Source organism: Carassius gibelio, chromosome B20, assembly GCF_023724105.1.
Source record: "Carassius gibelio isolate Cgi1373 ecotype wild population from Czech Republic chromosome B20, carGib1.2-hapl.c, whole genome shotgun sequence".
Taxonomy (NCBI): domain Eukaryota; kingdom Metazoa; phylum Chordata; class Actinopteri; order Cypriniformes; family Cyprinidae; genus Carassius; species Carassius gibelio.
The window spans coordinates 26,007,102-26,030,036 of NC_068415.1; the positions used below are offsets into that span (position 1 = coordinate 26,007,102).

At 40.5% G+C, this 22,935-nt stretch overlaps 8 non-coding genes across 8 annotated transcripts; all 8 read left to right on the plus strand.

Moving 5' to 3' along the window:
* The first annotated feature begins 590 nt into the window (after positions 1-590).
* Positions 591-663, plus strand: trnav-aac (transfer RNA valine (anticodon AAC)). The gene has a single exon. It is a non-coding gene; the product is annotated as a tRNA-Val (tRNA).
* Positions 664-786: 123 nt separating this feature from the next.
* Positions 787-859, plus strand: trnav-cac (transfer RNA valine (anticodon CAC)). The gene has a single exon. It is a non-coding gene; the product is annotated as a tRNA-Val (tRNA).
* Positions 860-1,749: 890 nt separating this feature from the next.
* On the plus strand, positions 1,750-1,822 carry trnav-aac (transfer RNA valine (anticodon AAC)). The gene has a single exon. It is a non-coding gene; the product is annotated as a tRNA-Val (tRNA).
* Positions 1,823-1,945: 123 nt separating this feature from the next.
* On the plus strand, positions 1,946-2,018 carry trnav-cac (transfer RNA valine (anticodon CAC)). Its single transcript has one exon. It is a non-coding gene; the product is annotated as a tRNA-Val (tRNA).
* A 1,811-nt stretch (positions 2,019-3,829) lies between these two features.
* trnav-cac (transfer RNA valine (anticodon CAC)) lies at positions 3,830-3,902 on the plus strand. Its single transcript has one exon. It is a non-coding gene; the product is annotated as a tRNA-Val (tRNA).
* A 1,999-nt stretch (positions 3,903-5,901) lies between these two features.
* On the plus strand, positions 5,902-5,974 carry trnav-cac (transfer RNA valine (anticodon CAC)). Its single transcript has one exon. It is a non-coding gene; the product is annotated as a tRNA-Val (tRNA).
* An 897-nt stretch (positions 5,975-6,871) lies between these two features.
* Positions 6,872-6,944, plus strand: trnav-aac (transfer RNA valine (anticodon AAC)). Its single transcript has one exon. It is a non-coding gene; the product is annotated as a tRNA-Val (tRNA).
* Positions 6,945-7,067: 123 nt separating this feature from the next.
* Positions 7,068-7,140, plus strand: trnav-cac (transfer RNA valine (anticodon CAC)). The gene has a single exon. It is a non-coding gene; the product is annotated as a tRNA-Val (tRNA).
* The last annotated feature ends 15,795 nt before the right edge of the window (positions 7,141-22,935 follow it).

Genomic DNA, 22,935 nt, shown 5'->3' on the forward strand with positions numbered 1-22,935 from the left:
TAGCAGTTTCTAACACATGGCTAACCTTCTTGAAATTCAACACAATGGTCAACGAATCTGCCAATAAACCTGTTCAGGTGGCTCCTCACTTACTCCCGAAGCACCCAGACGTGTTAAACCCTCGGAATTCGACTGACCACAAACAGCCTGTTTTTTTTACAATAGGGTAGATTGTACGTGGCAAGTCCAAATCTCAGCTTTCTGAAGAGATATCAAGCTAAAACTTGCTTTCCCATGCTAGTCTGGACACGTGCTACCCCTGTGGTGAGTTTCAAGTAAGATTGGAGAAACTCAACAATTTGACCAACAAAAATCACCAAGAGACATTTTCGAGTTTCTCCTGTGCTCGTGAAACTTTGGGTTTGTTAGTTTGAGACTAGCACAGGAAGGCAGGTTTCAGCTTGATATCACACTGCAAGTGTTTAATTCCGAGGTAAGTTAAGGGTAGCGTTTCAGGAAACTCTGCATATACTGCCAGGCCGAATGAACTCTGTCCTCTTGTGTGTGGGACTTACGCAGATTGTCTATTTGTTTTCGGGCACATCACAGTATAAATATTTTCCCAAAAAGCACTATTGTTAGCCTGTGGAGTTTCTGTAGTGTAGTGGTCATCACGTTCGCCTAACACGCGAAAGGTCCTCGGTTCAAAACCGAGCAGAAACAGCTGTCCTCTTTTGAAGAAATGTATAAACACCTTTGAGCCGACAGTTGGCTTCAGAAGGTTTAACGTTTATGCGCATATTGCCGAGCCTGCCCAGAACTATTTCAGACTTCTTTAGGTAGTGGGTTTCCGTAGTGTAGTGGTTATCACGTTCGCCTCACACGCGAAAGGTCCCCAGTTCGAAACTGGGCGGGAACACTGCATCTCTTTTTGAACTTTTTAAACAATTGTTTAGGTGGGTTTCTGTTGAGGAGGAACTCAACGCTTCCAAGGCTTTGCGGCCAAGAGGCATGAGTACAGTCTCTAAAGGTATAGTTGATGCACAAAAGAAAGAGCAGTCATTGTTTGACCTTAACCTATCCCACAACCGTGACATTCCAAGCCTGCGTGGCTTTCTTCTGAGGAACACGAAAAAAGAGATTTGTCTGAGTGGCCCTCTGTTGAGCAGCAGCTCTGCATCACGAAGGCCCTTCTCTACACAGGTGTAGAGATAATTATTAAGCCACACTAGGCAGCAGTAATAGCCACGCAGACAGTGCTCTGTACTTTTGACCTGGTAGTTTCGATGAACAGATGGCCGGTGCACTCAAAGATCCAATATTTCGTACAGCATATAAATATACATATATTAAATGAAAGAGGGAAAAAAGCAAAAAAGAAATGGCCACAGAGGATTCCCGCAGATAACTGGAGAATTGCTTGGTTTGCTGCTAAAAATAGAAGGTATTTGCAGACTGAAGAGCGCAACGGAGTCTGTAATTTGATTCGCGCTCCACGATGCTTGCGATGAAAAGATCTGACACCTCTTTGGCTGCAGGCTTCAATAGTGTAGAGGTTATCACGGTCAAAATCGTTCAGGTGGGTTTCTGTTGAGGAGGAACTCAATGCTTCCAAGGCTTTGCGGCCAAGAGGCATGAATACAGTCACTAAAGGTAAAGTTGATGCAGAAATGAAAGAGCAGATATTGTTTGACCTAAACCTAACCCACAACCCCTCTTGTGTGTGGGACTTACGCAGATTGTCTATTTGCTTTCGGGCACATCACAGTATAAATATTTTCCCAAAAAGCACTATTGTTAGCCTGTGGAGTTTCTGTAGTGTAGTGGTCATCACGTTCGCCTAACACGCGAAAGGTCCTCGGTTCAAAACCGAGCAGAAACAGCTGTCCTCTTTTGAAGAAATGTATAAACACCTTTGAGCCGACAGTTGGCTTCAGAAGTTTTGACATTTATGCGCATATTGCCGAGCCTGCCCAGAACGATTTCAGACTTCTTTAGGCAGTGGGTTTCCGTAGTGTAGTGGTTATCACGTTCGCCTCACACGCGAAAGGTCCCCAGTTCGAAACTGGGCGGGAACACTGCATCTCTTTTCACAATTGTTTAGGTGGGTTTCTGTTGAGGAGGAACTCAACGCTTCCAAGGCTTTGCGGCCAAGAGGCTTGAGTACAGTCACTAAAGGTATAGTTGATGCAGAAATGAAAGAGCAGTCATTGTTTGACCTTAACCTATCCCACAACCGTGACATTCCAAGCCTGCGTGGCTTTCTTCTGAGGAACACGAAAAAAGAGATTTGTCTGAGTGGCCCTCTGTTGAGCAGCAGCTCTGCATCACGAAGGCCCTTCTCTACACAGGTGTAGAGATAATTATTAAGCCACACTAGGCAGCAGTAATAGCCACGCAGACAGTGCTCTGTACTTTTGACCTGGTAGTTTCGATGAACAGATGGCCGGTGCACTCAAAGATCCAATATTTCGTACAGCATATAAATATACATATATTAAATGAAAGAGGGAAAAAGCAAAAAAGAAATGGCCACAGAGGATTCCCGCAGATAACTGGAGAATTGCTTGGTTTGCTGCTAAAAATAGAAGGTATTTGCAGACTGAAAAGCGCAACGGAATCTGTAATTTGATTCGCGCTCCACGATGCTTGCGATGAAAAGATCTGACACCTCTTTGGCTGCAGGCTTCAATAGTGTAGAGGTTATCACGGTCAAAATCGTTCAGGTGGGTTTCTGTTGAGGAGGAACTCAACGCTTCCAAGGCTTTGCGGCCAAGAGGCATGAATACAGTCACTAAAGGTAAAGTTGATGCAGAAATGAAAGAGCAGATATTGTTTGACCTAAACCTAACCCACAACTGTGACATTCCAAGCCTGCGTGGCTTTCTTCTGAGAAACACCAAAGAAGAGATTTTAGGGAACTCTGCGTAGACTGCCACGCCGAATGAAATCTGTCCTCTTGTGTAAGGGTCTTTTTCCGCCTAGGCCATCAAGTAAGGGCAGGGCCTCAAGGGGCGCCTAAAAGGGGGTACGTGGCAGGCCGTCCTTAGACCCCTGCGCGCCGGCCCTCTCTGTCCCAATAATCACCTGTGTCACCACAAACAGCCCATCTGTCCCTCTCACCGCCTATGTGACCACTAACTATCCCACAACCGTGACATTCCAAGCCTGCTTGGCTTTCTTCTGAGGAACACGAAAAAAGAGATTTGTCTGAGTGGCCCTCTGTTGAGCAGCAGCTCTGCATCACGAAGGCCCTTCTCTACACAGGTGTAGAGATTTCCTGATAAAATGATGCAAGCCGTAGCAGTTTCTAACACATGGCTAACCTTCTTGAAATTCAACACAATGGTCAACGAATCTGCCAATAAACCTGTTCAGGTGGCTCCTCACTCACTCCCGAAGCACCCAGACGTGTTAAACCCTCGGAATTCGACTGACCACAAACAGCCTGTTTTTTTACAATAGGGTAGATTGTACGTGGCAAGTCCACATCTCAGCTTTCTGAAGAGATATCAAGCTAAAACTTGCTTTCCCATGCTAGTCTGGACACGTGCTACCCCTGTGGTGAGTTTCAAGAAGAATGGAGAAACTCTACAATTTGACCAACAAAAATCACCAAGAGACATTTTCGAGTTTCTCCTGTGCTCTTGAAACTTTGGGTTTGTTAGTTTGAGACTAGCACAGGAAGGCAGGTTTCAGCTTGATATCACGCTGCAAGTGTTTAATTCCGAGGTAAGTTAAGGGTAGTGTTTCAGGAAACTCTGCATATACTGCCAGACCGAATGAACTCTGTCCTCTTGTGTGTGGGACTTACGCAGATTGTCTATTTGCTTTCGGGCACATCACAGTATAAATATTTTCCCAAAAAGCACTATCGTTAGCCTGTGGAGTTTCTGTAGTGTAGTGGTCATCACGTTCGCCTCACACGCGAAAGGTCCCCAGTTCGAAACTGGGCGGGAACACTGCATCTCTTTTCACAATTGTTTAGGTGGGTTTCTGTTGAGGAGGAACTCAACGCTTCCAAGGCTTTGCGGCCAAGAGGCTTGAGTACAGTCACTAAAGGTATAGTTGATGCAGAAATGAAAGAGCAGTCATTGTTTGACCTTAACCTATCCCACAACCGTGACATTCCAAGCCTGCGTGGCTTTCTTCTGAGGAACACGAAAAAAGAGATTTGTCTGAGTGGCCCTCTGTTGAGCAGCAGCTCTGCATCACGAAGGCCCTTCTCTACACAGGTGTAGAGATAATTATTAAGCCACACTAGGCAGCAGTAATAGCCACGCAGACAGTGCTCTGTACTTTTGACCTGGTAGTTTCGATGAACAGATGGCCGGTGCACTCAAAGATCCAATATTTCGTACAGCATATAAATATACATATATTAAATGAAAGAGGGAAAAAGCAAAAAAGAAATGGCCACAGAGGATTCCCGCAGATAACTGGAGAATTGCTTGGTTTGCTGCTAAAAATAGAAGGTATTTGCAGACTGAAAAGCGCAACGGAATCTGTAATTTGATTCGCGCTCCACGATGCTTGCGATGAAAAGATCTGACACCTCTTTGGCTGCAGGCTTCAATAGTGTAGAGGTTATCACGGTCAAAATCGTTCAGGTGGGTTTCTGTTGAGGAGGAACTCAACGCTTCCAAGGCTTTGCGGCCAAGAGGCATGAATACAGTCACTAAAGGTAAAGTTGATGCAGAAATGAAAGAGCAGATATTGTTTGACCTAAACCTAACCCACAACTGTGACATTCCAAGCCTGCGTGGCTTTCTTCTGAGAAACACCAAAGAAGAGATTTTAGGGAACTCTGCGTAGACTGCCACGCCGAATGAAATCTGTCCTCTTGTGTAAGGGTCTTTTTCCGCCTAGGCCATCAAGTAAGGGCAGGGCCTCAAGGGGCGCCTAAAAGGGGGTACGTGGCAGGCCGTCCTTAGACCCCTGCGCGCCGGCCCTCTCTGTCCCAATAATCACCTGTGTCACCACAAACAGCCCATCTGTCCCTCTCACCGCCTATGTGACCACTAACTATCCCACAACCGTGACATTCCAAGCCTGCTTGGCTTTCTTCTGAGGAACACGAAAAAAGAGATTTGTCTGAGTGGCCCTCTGTTGAGCAGCAGCTCTGCATCACGAAGGCCCTTCTCTACACAGGTGTAGAGATTTCCTGATAAAATGATGCAAGCCGTAGCAGTTTCTAACACATGGCTAACCTTCTTGAAATTCAACACAATGGTCAACGAATCTGCCAATAAACCTGTTCAGGTGGCTCCTCACTCACTCCCGAAGCACCCAGACGTGTTAAACCCTCGGAATTCGACTGACCACAAACAGCCTGTTTTTTTACAATAGGGTAGATTGTACGTGGCAAGTCCACATCTCAGCTTTCTGAAGAGATATCAAGCTAAAACTTGCTTTCCCATGCTAGTCTGGACACGTGCTACCCCTGTGGTGAGTTTCAAGAAGAATGGAGAAACTCTACAATTTGACCAACAAAAATCACCAAGAGACATTTTCGAGTTTCTCCTGTGCTCTTGAAACTTTGGGTTTGTTAGTTTGAGACTAGCACAGGAAGGCAGGTTTCAGCTTGATATCATGCTGCAAGTGTTTAATTCCGAGGTAAGTTAAGGGTAGTGTTTCAGGAAACTCTGCATATACTGCCAGACCGAATGAACTCTGTCCTCTTGTGTGTGGGACTTACGCAGATTGTCTATTTGCTTTCGGGCACATCACAGTATAAATATTTTCCCAAAAAGCACTATCGTTAGCCTGTGGAGTTTCTGTAGTGTAGTGGTCATCACGTTCGCCTAAAGGTCCTCGGTTTGAAACCGAGCAGAAACAGCTGTCCTCTTTTGAAGAAATGTATAAACACCTTTTAGCCGAATGTTGGCTTCAGAAGGTTTAACGTTTATGCGCATATTGCCGAGCCTGCACAGAACGATTTCAGACTTCTTTAGGTAGTGGGTTTCCGTAGTGTAGTGGTTATCACGTTCGCCTCACACGCGAAAGGTCCCCAGTTCGAAACTGGGCGGGAACACTGCATCTCTTTTCACAATTGTTTAGGTGGGTTTCTGTTGAGGAGGAACTCAACGCTTCCAAGGCTTTGCGGCCAAGAGGCATGAGTACAGTCACTAAAGGTGTAGTTGATGTAGAAATGAAAGAGCAGTCATTGTTTGACCTTAACCTATTCCACAACCGTGACATTCCAAGCCTGCTTGGCTTTCTTCTGAGGAACACAAAAAAAGAGATTTGTCTGAGTGGCCCTCTGTTGAGCAGCAGCTCTGCATCACGAAGGCCCTTCTCTACACAGGTGTAGAGATTTCCTGATAAAATGATGCAAGCCGTAGCAGTTTCTAACACATGGCTAACCTTCTTGAAATTCAACACAATGGTCAACGAATCTGCCAATAAACCTGTTCAGGTGGCTCCTCACTTATTCCCGTAGCACCCAGACGTGTTAAACCCTCGGAATTCGACTGACCACAAACAGCCTGTTTTTTTTACAATAGGGTAGATTGTACGTGGCAAGTCCACATCTCAGCTTTCTGAAGAGATATCAAGCTAAAACTTGCTTTCCCATGCTAGTCTGGACACGTGCTACCCCTGTGGTGAGTTTCAAGTAAGATTGGAGAAACTCAACAATTTGACCAACAAAAATCACCAAGAGACATTTTCGAGTTTCTCCTGTGCTCTTGAAACTTTGGGTTTGTTAGTTTGAGACTAGCACAGGAAGGCAGGTTTCAGCTTGATATCACACTGCAAGTGTTTAATTCCGAGGTAAGTTAAGGGTAGCGTTTCAGGAAACTCCGCATATACTGCCAGGCCGAATGAACTCTGTCCTCTTGTGTGTGGGACTTACGCAGATTGTCTATTTGCTTTCGGGCACATCACAGTATAAATATTTTCCCAAAAAGCACTATCGTTAGCCTGTGGAGTTTCTGTAGTGTAGTGGTCATCACGTTCGCCTAACACGCGAAAGGTCCTCTGTTCAAAACCGAGCAGAAACAGCTGTCCTCTTTTGAAGAAATGTATAAACACCTTTGAGCCGACAGTTGGCTTCAGAAGGTTTAACATTTATGCGCATATTGCCGAGCCTGCCCAGAACGATTTCAGACTTCTTTAGGGAGTGGGTTTCCGTAGTGTAGTGGTTATCACGTTCGCCTCACACGCGAAAGGTCCCCAGTTCGAAACTGGGCGGGAACACTGCATCTCTTTTCACAATTGTTTAGGTGGGTTTCTGTTGAGGAGGAACTCAACGCTTCCAAGGCTTTGCGGCCAAGAGGCTTGAGTACAGTCACTAAAGGTATAGTTGATGCAGAAATGAAAGAGCAGTCATTGTTTGACCTTAACCTGTCCCACAACCGTGACATTCCAAGCCTGCGTGGCTTTCTTCTGAGGAACACGAAAAAAGAGATTTGTCTGAGTGGCCCTCTGTTGAGCAGCAGCTCTGCATCACGAAGGCCCTTCTCTACACAGGTGTAGAGATAATTATTAAGCCACACTAGGCAGCAGTAATAGCCACGCAGACAGTGCTCTGTACTTTTGACCTGGTAGTTTCGATGAACAGATGGCCGGTGCACTCAAAGATCCAATATTTCGTACAGCATATAAATATACATATATTAAATGAAAGAGGGAAAAAAGCAAAAAAGAAATGGCCACAGAGGATTCCCGCAGATAACTGGAGAATTGCTTGGTTTGCTGCTAAAAATAGAAGGTATTTGCAGACTGAAGAGCGCAACGGAGTCTGTAATTTGATTCGCGCTCCACGATGCTTGCGATGAAAAGATCTGACACCTCTTTGGCTGCAGGCTTCAATAGTGTAGAGGTTATCACGGTCAAAATCGTTCAGGTGGGTTTCTGTTGAGGAGGAACTCAACGCTTCCAAGGCTTTGCGGCCAAGAGGCATGAATACAGTCACTAAGGGTATAGTTGATGCAGAAGTGAAAGAGCAGTCATTGTTTGACCTAAACCTATCCCACAACTGTCACATTCCAAGCCTGCGTGGCTTTCTTCTGAGGAACACGTAAAAAGAGATTTGCCTGAGTTGGCCTCTGTTGAGCAGCAGTTCTGCGTCACGAAGGCCCGTCTTTACACAGGCATAGAGATAATTATTAAGCCACACTAGGCAGCAGTAACAGCCACGCCAACAGACTCTGTACTTTTAACCTGGTACTTTTGATAAACAGACGGCCGGTGCACTGAAAGACCCAATATTCCGTACATCGTATATAATTATACTTATTAAATGAAAGGGGAAAAAAGCACACAAAAAAAACGGACACAGAGAATTCCTGCAGACATCTGGAGAAATGCTTGGTTTGCCGCTAAAAATAGAAGTTATTTGCAGACTGAAGAGCGCATCCCAATCTGTAATTTTATTTGCGCTCCAAGATGCGTGTGGTGAAAATATCTGACACCTCCTTGGCCGCAGGTTTCTGTAGTGTAGAGGTTATCAGGTTCGCATTAGACGTGAAAGGTCCCCAGCTCAAAACTGGGCGGAAACAGAGGGAGGCTTTTGTTATTTCAGTAATGAAAGGGCCTTTCTGAGAAACACCAAAGAAGAGATTTTGGGAAACTCTGCGTAGACTGCCACACTGAATGAACTCTGTCCTCTTGTGTAAGGGTCTTATTCCGCCTAGGCCATCACGTAAGGGCAGGGTCTCAAGGGGATCCTAAAAGGGGGTACGTGGCAGGTCCTCCTTAGACCCCTGCGCACCGGCCCTGTCTGTCCCAATGATCACCACAAACAGCCCATCTGTCCCTCTCACCGCCTATGTGACCACTAACTGCCCTTCCGTCCACTGGCAATACAAAGACTGTGACCACAAGCAGTCTATGTGTCCCCCTGATCCCCTATGTGCCCACAAGTAGCCTATTTATCCCCTTGACGAATTTTAAAACACATCCATCTGGAGTGTTATTTTCTGATAAAATGATGCAAGCCATAGCAGTTTCTAACACATGGCTAACCTTTTTGGAATTCAACACATTGGTCAACAAATCTGCCAATAAAAATGTTCAGGTGGCTCCTCGCTTACTCCTGAAGCACCCAGAGGTGTTAAACCCTCGGAATTCCACTGACCACAAACAGCCTGTTTTTTTACAATGGGATAGATTGTACGTGGCAAGTCCATATCTCAGCTTTCCGAAGAGATATCAAGCTAAAACCTGCCTTCCCATGCTAGTCTGGACACGTTACCCCTGTGGTGAGTTTCAAGAAGATTGGAGAAACTTGAAATCTCGGATCAAAAAAACTCAAAGTTTCAAGAAGATTGGAGAAACTCGAAAACTTGACCAACAAATTTTCGAGTTTCTCCTGTGTTCTTGAAACGTTGGGTTTGTTAGTTTGAGACTAGCACAGCACAATATCACGCTGCAAGTGTTTAATTCCGAGGTAATTCCGGGTAGCTTTTTAGGTAACTCTGCATAGACTGCCAGGCCGAATGAACTCTGTCCTCTTGTGTGTGGGACTTACGCAGATTGTCTATTTGCTTTTGGGCACATCACAGTATAAATATTTCCCCAAAAAGCGATAGCGCTAGACTGTGGAGTTTCTAAATAAATAAATAAATAAATAAATAAATAAATAAATAAACATTCGAAAACAATAACTGTTGTACTTTTTTATACATTTTGTATAATTTCATATTTTATGCATTATAGTTATAAAAACAAAAATAAATTTAGCCACTCACATAGAAATCTTATGCCTTATCCTTTTCTGACAGTTTAAGGGATTTTTAAAAATCCTAAAAAACCTTTTTTGTGCTACAAATAATAATTTCAAACTCATTTGATACTGACCTCTTACACCCTGTGATATGACATGTATCTGAATTTTCATAATCTCATGGATGTAACAGTAAAACTGTTCAGCTCACAGATCAAGACTAAACTGTAATTCAAGCAGAACTTTCACAGATGCTTATAAGTCATTAAAGGATTTTATAACACTGTAAAATAATGTCTAATTTGTTAAAATTAGCAAATGCATTGATAACACTTTATAATAACTGCAATAATTAGTAAATAGTCAGTTCATGCTTTATAAAGCCTTGTCCCAATATTAATAGTCAGTAGTAAGCAGTTTATAAATACAGCTATAAATAGCTTGTTCTTGGTTTATAAACACATTCATTAAAAAGGAGAGTAAAGGGTCCGTTACCTTCCTATGAAAAAATAAATAAATAAAAAAATAAACAAACAAAAACACAGATTGATACAGAACTCAGAAATTTTATTCTGGATTTATGATAAAATCAGCCTGTAAATTAATTCATACTCCTCCAAGAAGACACAAGTAGTTCACACCAAACTTTTTCAACATGATGCCAATATACTGAAGATGTTAAATTGCGAATGGGTTAAGGATACCTTAAATGGTGTGGCCATAGAGATTTATTAAAGTAACATAAAACAATACAATAGTTATTTTATTATATCTTTAAAAATTTTCATTCTAACTCTTCATATTTTTTATATATGTAGAAGTCATCATTTGAAGGAAGCACAGTAAGTTTCATAGCTTTATAATGTTCAGGAGCCATCATAAATTAAAACTATCATAACTTATAAATCAAGCTTGCAATTCTTAGTATCAATAATGGCCACCAGATGGAGCTATAGGATTAAATTTTAATAATTATTGTAGAAACGAGAATGATTGAAATAATTTATAGAAATCTTTCAAAGAAAAATAATATTTATTTTATGTATTTTACTGATAAAATGACCCTCACTTAATTAGAATAACATGCTGAAGTATTGTGGAATACTGTATATTAAGAATAATTCTTTATAGGCTTTAAATTATGAGTATTTTAAAAAGTAGTTTACTCTAATTACAAGTATTTTAAAAAGTAGTTTACTCTAATTACAAGTACTTGAGTTTTGGAATCTGATTACGTAATCCAGATTACATGTAATCCGTTACTACCCAGCTCTGTTTACGTTACCCAATGAATCGCCTTTTTGAAGGCCTAAATATACTCAAAAAATTACATCTGATACGGGTTTCAGAAGTGGGCGTGGTAAAATGGCTTGACAGCGCCACCTATAAACGTTCAGCGGTGTGCACCTCAAGCTACGCTTTACGTACATGTATGAAAATGGGTACACACATGTAACACACCAATACCTACAAAAAAGACTCTTGGAGCAAAATTCTAAACTCAACAGGAAGTCTGTTATTTTTAATATTATGAGCAAATTTTGTGTAATTTTTGCCATTTCCATGCGCTGTATTTTAACAAACTCCTCCTAGAGATTAATTCAGATCAACACCAAATTTGGTATGCCTGATCTAAAGGCCTTTGCGATGTTAAATTGCGAAGGTTTTGAGTTTTCGTCAAAGGGCGTGTACATGGCGTCCTGGTGAATTTCGGTGATTCGCCATGAAAAATTAAGTTGCTATAACTCAGACATACAATGTCCAATCTGCCCCAAACTTCACATGTTTGATGAGACTCCGAACCATGGCGCCATGACAAAGTTCAATGTCTCGCCATGGGAGTAGAGGTTGTTGTAACTCAGGCATAAAATATCAGATCTTGCCCAAACTTCACATGTTTAATAAGAGTACTGACCTGCTCACATCTGGAGGCCAATATTCCATTGGTTGTGGCAAAATGGCTCGACAGCGCCACCTATACACTTTCAATGGAGTGTGCCTCGAGCTACGTGTCACGTACATGTACGAAAATCGGTACACATATGTAATACACCAATAGCTACAAAAAAGTATCATGGTTCGAAATCCGAAACCCAACAGTAAGTCAGTTATTTTAAATTTTCCCTGTAAAATTGGTGTTGTTTTTGCCATTTTCAGGGGTTGTACTTTAACGAACTCCTCCTAGAGATTTATTCAGATCAACTCCAAACTTGGTCAGTGTAATCTTAAGCTCTTTGCAATGTTAAATAGCGAAGATCTTGAGGTTTCTTTAAAGGGCGTGTCCATGGCGGCCTGACAAATTTCGATGTTTCGCCATGAAAAAGGAAGTTGCTGTAACTCAGACATACAATGTCCAATCTGCCCCAAACTTCACATGTTAGATAAGACTTCTGCCCTTAACATATATACATGCCCATATTCAGTCATAGTTATAGCGCCACCTGCTGGCAACAGGAAGTGTCAAAGCCACACGATGGCGGTGAGCCCGGGTGCGAGGGCCCGTTCATCGCTGCTTGCAGCTTTAATTAGGGCCCGAGCACTGCAGTGCGAGGACCCTATTGGAATTGCTCCGTTTATTCTTCTTCTTCTTCTTCTCCTGAAGCGCATTTTTGAGGGCCTAAACATGCTCCAAAACTCACAAAACTTTGAACACGCATCAGGACTGGCGAAAATTTACATCTGATATAGGTTTCAGAAGTGGGTGTGGCAAAATGGCTCGGTAGCGCCACCTGTTAAATTTCAACGGAGTGCGCCTCGAGCTGTGTTTCACATACATTCATGAAAATCGGTACACACATGTAACACACCATTACCTACAAAAAAGTCTCTTGGTAAAAAATCCCAAACCCAACAGGAAGTAAGTTACTTTGAATTTCCTGTATGATTTTTGTGCAGTTTTTTCCATTTCCATGCCTTGTACTTTGACGAACTCCTCCTACAGTTTTAATCAGATTATCTTAAAATTTGTTGAGGGTCATCATAAGACCTTTGTGATGTTAAATTGCGAAGGTTTTGAGTTTTCGTCAAGGGGTGTGTCCCTGGCGGCCTGACAAATTTCGATGTTTCGCCGTGAAACAGGAAGTTGCTGTAACTCAGGCATGCAATGTCTGATCTTCCCCAAACTTCACACATGTGATAGGTGTTCTGTCCTGAACAAACACCATGACCAAATTCAGTAATAGTCATAGCACCACCTGCTGGTAACAGGAAGTGACAAGGTTAACACTGTTATGGAATCCTAGGAACATATTAAAAAGCATCAACAAGTGTTAAATAGGCTGGCAACATACTAGATAAATACTAATACATGCTACTAGCAACACTTAGCTAAGTGCTAAAGAATGCTAATAATGTAGTGAAAAAGGAAGTTGCTGTAACTCAGGCAAGCAATGGCCGATTTTCCCCAAACTTCTCACTTGTGATAGGTGTTCTGTTCATAACAAACACCCACGAACAAATTTAGTCATAGTCATAGCGCCACCTGCTGGTAACAGGAAGTGACAAGGTTAACACTTTTAGAGACTCCTAGGAACAAATTAAAAAGTGTTTAATAGGCTGGCAACATGCTAGAAACATAATAAAACATGCTAGCAACATTAGCTAAGTGTTAAAGCATGCTACTAATGTAGTGAAAAACAAAGTTGCTGTAAAAAAGGCAAGCAATGTCCGATCTCCCCCAAACTTCACACGTGTGATAGGTGTTCTGTCCTGAACAAATAACCATGACCAAATTCAGTTATAGTCATAGTGCCACCTGCTGGTAACAGGAAGTGACCTGGTTAACACTATTACAGATTCCTAGGAACATATTTAAAAGTGTAAACAAGTGTTAAATAGGCTAGCAACATACTAGATACATACCAATACATGCTAGCAAGATTAGCTAAGTGTTAAAGCATGCTAATAATGTAGTGAAAAAGAAAGTTGCTGTAACTGAGGCAAGCAATGTCCGATCTTCCCCAAACTTCACACATGTGATAGGTTTTCTGCTCTGAACAAACACCCATGACCAAATTCAGTTATAGTCATAGCGCCACCTGCTGGTAACAGGAAGTGACTAGATTAACAATGTTATGGACTCCTAGGAACAAATTAAAAAGTGTCAAAAAGTGTTACGAAGGCTGGCAACATGCTAGAAACATAATAAAACATGCTAGCAACACTTAGCTAAGTGTTGAAGCATTCTACTAAGTCAGTGAAAAGGGAATTTGCTGTAACTAAGGCAAGCAATGTCCGATCTTCCCCAAACTTCACACCTGTGATAGGTTATCTGTCCTGAAAAAACACCCATGACTAAATTCAGTTATAGTCATAGCGCCACCTGCTGGTAACAGGAAGTGACATGGTTAACACTGTTACAGACTCCTAGGAACATATTAAAAAGTGTAAACAAGTGTTAAATAGGCTGGCAACATACTAGATACATACTAATACATGCTAGCAACACTTAGCTAAGTGCTAAAGCATGGTAATAATGTAGTGAAAAAGGAAGTTGATGTAACTCAGGCAAGCAATGTCCAATCTTCCCCAAACTTCACATGTGTGATGGGTGTTCTGTTCTGAACAAACACCCATGACCAAATTCAGTCATAATCATAGTGCCACCTGCTGGTAACAGGAAGTGACAATGTTAACACTGTTATGGACTCCTAGGAACAAATTAAAGTGTCAAAAGTGGTAAATAGGCTGGCAACATACTTGATACATACTAATACATGCTAGCAACACTTAGCTAAGTGCTAAAGCACGCTACTAATGTAGTGAAAAAGGAAGTTGCTGTAACTCAGGCAAGCAATGTCCGATCTTCCCCAAACTTCACACGTTTGACAAGGGTCATGTCCTGAATACATCAACATGCCCAGATTCAGTTATAGTCATAGCGCCACCTGCTGGCAACAGGAAGTGGCATGTTAACACTGATACAGACTCCTAGGAACATATTAAAAAGTGTCAAAAAGTGTTAAATAGGCTGGCAACATACTAGATACATACTAATATATGCTAGCAACACTTAGCTAATTGCTAAAGCATGCTACTAATGTAGTGAATAAGGAAGCTGCTGTAACTCAGGCTAGCAACGTCCGATCTGCCCCAAACTTCACCCGCTTGACAAGGATCCTGTCCTGAATACATCAACATGCCCAGATTCAGTTATAGTCATAGCGCCACCTGCTGGCAACAGGAAGTGTCATGTTTAACAATTTTATGAACTATTAGCAACACAATAAAATATGCCATTGTGTGCTAATCATGCTAGAAATATTTTCAAACATTTTAACAACACTTACTATGTGCTAAAGGATGCTATTAATACTATGAAACAGGAAGTTGTTGTAACTCATGCATACAATTCCCAATCTGACCCAAACTTCACATGTTTTATAAGAGTCCTGGCCTGAACACAACTGAAGGCCAATATTCAATTATAAGTATAGCGCCGCCTGCTGGCAACAGGAATGACTTATTTCATACTAACTTAAACATGAGATGTCTGATCTGCCTGAAACTTTGCATGTTTTGGTAAGAGTCCTGGCCTAAATACATTTACATGGCGATATTCAGTTATAATCATAACGCCACCTGTTGGCAGCAGGAAATGTGGCAAAAAATATTTACTATTTTATAAGCATATTGCCCAACGTTCACGGTTCCCCCTATGGGCACCGGGTGGTGGTGAGCCCGGGTGCGAGGGCCCGTTCATCGCTGCTTGCAGCTTTAATTGTTTTCCTTAGGATTATTTGTTATTATGGAATTGAACTACTGGTTTCGTCTGGTCAGAGGAGAACTGGCCCCCCAACTGAGCCTGGTTTCTCCCAAGGTTTTTTTCTCCATTCTGTCACCGATGGAGTTTCGGTTCCTTGCCGCTGTCGCCTCTGGCTTGCTTAGTTGGGGTCACTTCATCTACAGCGATATCATTGACTTGATTGCAAATTAAAACAGACACTATTTCAACTGAACAGAGATTACATAACTGAATTCAATGATGAACTGCCTTTAACTATCATTTTGCATTATTGAGACACTGTTTTCCAAATGAATGTTGTTCAGTGCTTTGGCGCAATGTATTTTGTTTAAAGCACTATATAAATAAAGGTGATTGATTGATTGATTATTAGGGCTCAAGCCTGGAGGGCGAGAGCCCTATTGTTTTCCTTAGGATTATTATTTTTAGGGCTCAAGCCCGAAGGGGCGAAGAGCCCTATTGTTCTTCTAAGGATTATTCTTCTTATTATTTTTTTTATTTTTTTTTAAACCTTCCGGGGGTTTTGGGGGGCCTTAACATGCTCAAAAACTCTTGAAAATTGGCACACACATTGGAATCTGCGGCCAACAGGACGCCACAGAGACTGGGACCCAAGCGTGGCACAGGGGCTCTACAGCGCCCCCTGGAACACAATTGGAAATCTTGAACCATAGCTCACACACACTTTCATGTATTCATATGAAATTCAGTACACTTATAGATCTCATTGAGCTGAACAACTTTCACACTCTATGTCATAGGCTTCGCCCAACAGGAAGTCAGCTATTCAGGGCTGTTTAAAAAAAGCATGCTCTGGAATTTGATATACTTGTCATAGGTTTTTTACTTGATTGCCACCAAACTCAGACAACATGATCTCAAGACACTGGGGATGAAAAATTGCCAGGGGATTTTTGATATCTCGAACGGTTTGCCCGTGGCGTGGCGTTGAAATTAGGGCAAAAAAATAGAAACAGGAAATGCCTAATAACATCCACATACATTGCCTGAGTTTGATCAAACTTCATTGGTTTGTTCGATGTATGATACCGATCGTTTATATGTGACTATTAAGAGTCAATGTTATAGCGCCACCAACTGGCAGCAGGAAGTGAGTCATTTTCAAAATGCTTTGTATTCAGCATCTTATTTTTACTCAATTTGCTTCAAACTTCATCAGAATAATGACAAAACATGGACGATGTAAATCTGTTGTGGGGATATTGATATCTAATATAGTGTTGCCATAGCAACGTGTGTAAAACTTGAATGTTCTGTTATGGTGAGTTTGAGGCAGATAACAAGCTCAGATTTACATGAAACTCAAAACACATATCGGTATTATTGATAGCTAGACAATGGCAAAATCTTTTAAAAGGGTGTGAAGGAGGCACTCTATATCGCCACCTTTTGTCAAAAGTGGGGGGGGGGTTAGTTTTAGCTACAGACACCAAACTTGGTAAATAAATTGTTCTTATCAAGACGGACAACTTTCTAATTCACAGTCATAAGCTACGACCAACAGGAAGTCGGCTATTTTGATTTGAATGTGTATTTTTGAGATTTTACAGTTGTGAATTAATGCATACTCCTCAGAGGAAAAGTTCACTATACACACCAAACTTTTTCTACATGAAGGAAAAACATTGAGGAACTTAAATTGCGAACGGATTTTGGTTAGCTTGAACGGTTTTGTCGTGGTGATTTTTTGAAATGACAGTAAAAAGGGAAACATTAATTGTCTTGTATGTTTAAATTGCAACTTCCAAACACTTCAAAGCATTTTTTCATACAGAGATCAAATCATTCTGAGCAAATATGCATAGTTTCAAGACTTTACAACACTGTATGGATAACAGAAAATTAAAAAACTGTCAGACTGCTCAACTGACATGATCTCACTCTGGCCACTCTGTCTGTGTGAGGAAAGGGAGGGGGAGAGGGAGGGGGAGTGTGAGGGGGTTGGTGACTGACAGTGTGTGTGGATTGTAGGGAGGGGCTGTCTGGCAGAGAGAGAGAGAGAGAGAGACCTAATCATCCCTTTAATAATCAGAGGAAAAAAAATCTGTATTTTAAATTAGTTTTTGTTTTTGTTGTTGCTAATGGTGGTGTTTTTTCCCTTTTATTACAGGTTAAGAAATCTCTTAGGTCTTATCCTTTTCTGACTTTTTTAGGGATTTAAAAACATCCTAAGAATCCTTATTTGTGCTGCAAGTAATAATTTCAAACTCATTTGATACTGACCTATGACAACCTGTGACGTGACATGACATTTGTTAATCTCATGGATGTAACAGTAAAACTCTTCAACTGACAGATAAAGCTGCAATGCAAGCAAAACTATTTCACAAATGCTTATAGGTCATTAAAATCATTACAAAACACTAATAAGTTATTAAAGGATTTGGTAACAATGTAAAATAATGTCTAATTTGTTAGCATTAGTAAATGCATTGGTAACACTTTATAATAACTGCACTCATTAGCTAAGCATTAGTAAATAGTTAATGATTATAAAGCATTTTCCCTTAATAATAGTCATTATTAAGCAGTAATACATCTATAAATAAATTGTTCTTGGTTTAAAAGCACATATATTAAAAGGGGATTAAAGTCTCAGTTGTCTTATAAAATAAATAAATAAACACAACCCAGTTTGATTCAGAATTCAGAAATATTTATTTCAAGATGCAATAAAAGGACACTGTACACTTGAATAGGTTTTGAGCGATTCTTGAAGGACTAGCATCACCTCCTCTTGTACGATGGTTTGAGTAATATATCTTCCAGATAGTACCGCCGCTCCTTATATGCAGAGTATGCAGTCTTCGTAGGGCACCAACTCCCAGAGGGGGCACCATCCCAGTTGCTCAAAAAACAAACATGCGCCATTCTCCCATCTGCGCTCGCGATCACTCACACCTCATGTTTGCGGCTGAATGTTCGTAATTGATGGATGGACATCTATGCCCGGGTAAAGGACATCAGCAATCCGGCACAGAGAAAAGAAAACTAAAGAAAAAAAAAAGGCATAAAGTTGGCTTGACATTGGACATTCGAGAGTCTCAAATTTAGGGACGGTCTCTAAAGTTACATGTGATATTGTTATACACTTTTCTAACGTCAGTAGCATTTGAAGAGAACAACTGTAATTGTTCATCTAGGTGACAGCTATAATGCACAATTAATTTGAATGTTTGATATTTATTACAACAAACTGTAAGTCATATGTAAATTATGCTACTTTTTCACATGGGCTCAAATGCAAATTTGAAGCTCAATAGCATTTGAGAAGAAAGACTTGCAGTCATAAAACAATTGTAATGTGTTCATATAGGTGTTAGCTACAATGCACACCTTATACATTTTTTATAAATATAAAAATATAGTGTTACTAAAGTTATATATATTGTTCTGTGTATGTGATTTCAAAGTCTAGATTGGTCGGATTAACCCTTTAACTGTCGAATCCCTTAAAACTTGATTGTCAGAGGGTTACTGTAAATGCTTATGCCCGCTGGGCACAGTTTTCCCGATGCCACCGGGGTGGCGTTGCACTGATGGCTTGAGCCCGACATCGCTGCTTGCAGCTATATTTAGGGCTCAAGCCCGAAGGGGCGAAGAGCCCTATTGTTCTTCTAAGGATTATTCTTATTATTTTTTTTATTTTTTATTAAACCTTCCGGGGGTTTTTAGGGGCCTTAACATGCTCAAAAACTCTTGAAAATTGGCACACACATTGGAATCTGCGGTCATCAGGACACTGCAGAGGCTGGGACCCTGGCGTGGCACAGGGACTCTACAGCGCCCCCTGGAACACCTTCAGAAATCTTGAACCATAGCTCACACACACTTGCATGTATTTATATGAAACTCGGTACACTTATAGATCTCATTGAGCCGAACAACTGTCACACTGCATGTCATAGGCTCAGCCCAACAGGAAGTCAGCTATTCAGGGCTGTTTAAAAAAAGCATGCTCTGGAATTTGAAATACTCCTCTGAGGTTTCCATCCCATTCGCCACGAAACTTGGTGAACATGATCTCAAGACATTGGGAATGAAAAATTGCGAGGGGATTTTTGATATCTTGAACAGTTTGCCCATGGCGAGGTGTGGAAATTATGGCGAGAAATGAGAAACAGGAAATGTCTAATAACATCCACATACATTTCCTGAATTTGATCAAACTTCATTGGTTTGTTCGTTGTATGATACCGATCGTATATATGTGACTATTAAGAGTCAACGTTATAGCGCCACCAACTGGCAGCAGGAAGTGAGTCATTTTCAAAATGCTTTTAATTCAGCGTCTTATTTTTACTCGATTTGCTTCAAACTTCATCAGAATAATGACAAAACACGGCCGATATAAATCTGTTGTGGGGATATTGATATCTAATATGGCGTTGCCATGGCAACGTGTCAAACTTGAATGTTCTGTTATGATGAGTTTGAGGCAGACAACAACCTCAGATTTACATGAAACTCAAAACACATATCAGTATTAGTGATAGCTAGACAATGGCAAAATCTTTTAAAAGGGCGTGAAGGAGGCAAGCTATAGCGCCACCTTTTGTCAAAAGTGGGGGGGGTTAGTCTTAGCTACAGACACCAAACTTGGTACATAAATTGTACGGACAACTTTCTAATTCACAGTCATCAGCTACGACCAATAGAGCTGTAATCGGGCCTTAAAAGTTAGGCCCGACAGGACCCGAGCCCGACAGGTTTCGGCCTGAGCCCGACAAGTACATTTTGATTGACAGATTTTTTTAAAGCCCGAACCCGTTTACAGCCCGACATTATTCAAATGTGCGCAAGCACACAGCTCTTTTGCCTTTTGCCAACAATGAGCAATTTATTCATGTTTTAACATAATTTACTCATAACTAACGTAGACTAGATCACTTGGAAGTTGGAATAAAGAAATAAAATAAGTCCTGTGTCACATCGTAACATCTCAGCATTCTAGACATATGGGCTCATTTAACCTATAAATAGACCAACGCACCAATAAAAACGAGTCATTTAAAAAAAATTAAATTAAGATAAATTTTAAATTAAGATGGGTATTTGGCAATAACGAAATTAAGATAAAGGCTCCGCCGGATTTGCTTTATTTAATAGAAGAATAATGCCAACATTAGCCTAAACACTCTGTCAACATTATGCATTTAAGACTCAATGAATATTTAGTTATCATTTGAAAAACCTTTACTCACAGAGATTATGCTAGGTCTACATGTTTATCTGGAGGAAAATGATTGAATCCACTGTAGATGTCTTCAGCGCGTTCCTGCGCTCACTGATGGTGCATCATTATTCACTCATTATTCTCATTATAGACAAAACTTTTCCACACCTCAGAGTTTGCTTTAGTTGCTGGTGCAACCAAAACGTAATCACCAGAGGCAAGCCTCCTTTACACCTGCTCAGCATTCATTTTCGCATCTTTCTCGCGCTAATTGAAACACATCACATGACCGCTCGTTTACCTCGCAAACGGGAGCGCAAGCCCGAGCCCGGCCCGAGCCCGCGTAAGATGATAGAAATTAAGCCCGAACCCGACCGAACCCGTCGGGTCCCGACGGGTCCCGTTGGGTTCGGGCAAAGATCTTCAGCTCTAACGACCAACAGGAAGTCGGCTATTTTGATTTGAATATGTATTTTTTTTAATTGAGCTGTGATTTAATGCATACTCCTCAGAGGAAATGTTCACTATACTCACCAAACTTTGTCTACATGTTGCAAAAACATTGAGGAACTTAAATTGCGAACGGATTTTGGTTAGCTTGAACCGTTTTGTCGTGGTGATTTTTTGAAATGACAGTAAAAAGGGAATCATTAATTGTCTTGTATTTTTAAATTGCAGCTTCAAAACACTTACAAACATTTTTTCATACAGAGATCAAATCATTCTGAGGACATATGCATAGTTTCATGACTTTACAACACTATATGATTAAAGGAAAATTAAAAAACTGTCAGACATCTCAACTCACTCTGTCCCTCTGTTTGAGGAATGTATGTGTGCTGACTGAGTGTGTGTGTGTGTGTGTTGTGTGTGAGAGTGGGGGATGGGCATGAGCTGAGTGGCAGAAAGACACACAGAGAGAGAGAGAGAGAGAGAGAGAGACTTAAACCTCTCTTTAATCAACAGAAAAAAAAGTATTTTAAATTGTTATTTTTTGTTGTTGTTGCTAACTGTGCTGTTTTCATTACAGCTTAAGAAATCTCTTAGGCCTTATCCTTTTCTGACAGTTTCAGGAATTGAAAACAAAATTCTAAAAATACTTATTTGTGCTGCAAATAATAATTTCAAACTCATTTGATACTGACTTATTCCATCCTGTGACATGACATGTATCTACATTTTTTAAATCTCATAGATGTAACAGTAAAACTGTTCAGCTCACAGATGAAGACTAAGCTGTAATGCAAGCAGAACTTTCACAAATGCTTATAAGTCATTAAAGGATTTTATAACACTGTAAAATAATGTCTAATTTGTTAACATTAGTAAATGCATTGGTAACACTTTATAATAACTGCACTCATTAGTAAATAGTCAGTTCATGCTTTATAAGGCTTGTCCCAACTTAAATAGTCATTAGTAAGCAGCTTATAAATACAGATATAAATCAGCCTGTAAATGAATTCATACTCCAAGAAGACACAAGTAGTTCACACCAAACTTTTTCAACATGATGCCAATATACTGAAGATGTTAAATTGCGAATGGGTTTAGGATACCTTAAATGGTGTGGCCATAGCGATTTATTAAAGTAACATAAAAAAAATACAATAGTTATTTTACTATATCTTTAACATTCTTCATTCCAACTCTTCATATTTTTTTTATATACGTAGAAGTCATCATTTGAAACAAGCACAGTAAGTTTCATAGCTTTATCATGTCCAGGAGCCAGCATAAAATAAAAAATATCATAACATATAAATCAAGCTTGCAATTCTTAGTACCAATAATGGCCACCAGATGGAGCTATAGGATTACTTTTAAATAATTATTGTAGAAACGAGAATGATTTAAATTATTTATAGAAATCTTTCAAAGAAAAATAATATGTATTTTACTGATAAAATGACCCTCACTTAATTAGAATAACATGCTGAAATATTGTGAAATACTGTGTATTAAGAATAATTCTTAATAGGCTTTATGGACAGATAAGTTTTGAGTGACTCTTGAAGGTTCAGCACCACATCCTATTTTACCAGTTTAAAGAATTTATCTTACAGAACAGGTGCGAATGAATTTTGGATAGCTTGAATGGTTTTGTCATGGTGATTTTTTGAAATAACAGTAAAAAAGGAACCAGTAAATGTCTTTTATTTTTTTAAGTGCAGCTTCTAAACACTTCAAAAAAATGTACACAAAGAAGACAAGTCATGCTGATGAAAATATGCATAGTTTCATGACTATATAACACTATATGGATGATAGAAAATTAAAAAACTATCATACATCTGATGTCACTGTCCCTCTGTCACTGTGGGTAATGTGTGTGTGTGTGTGTGTGTGTGTGTGTGTGTGCGTGTGTGTGTGTGTGTGTGTGTG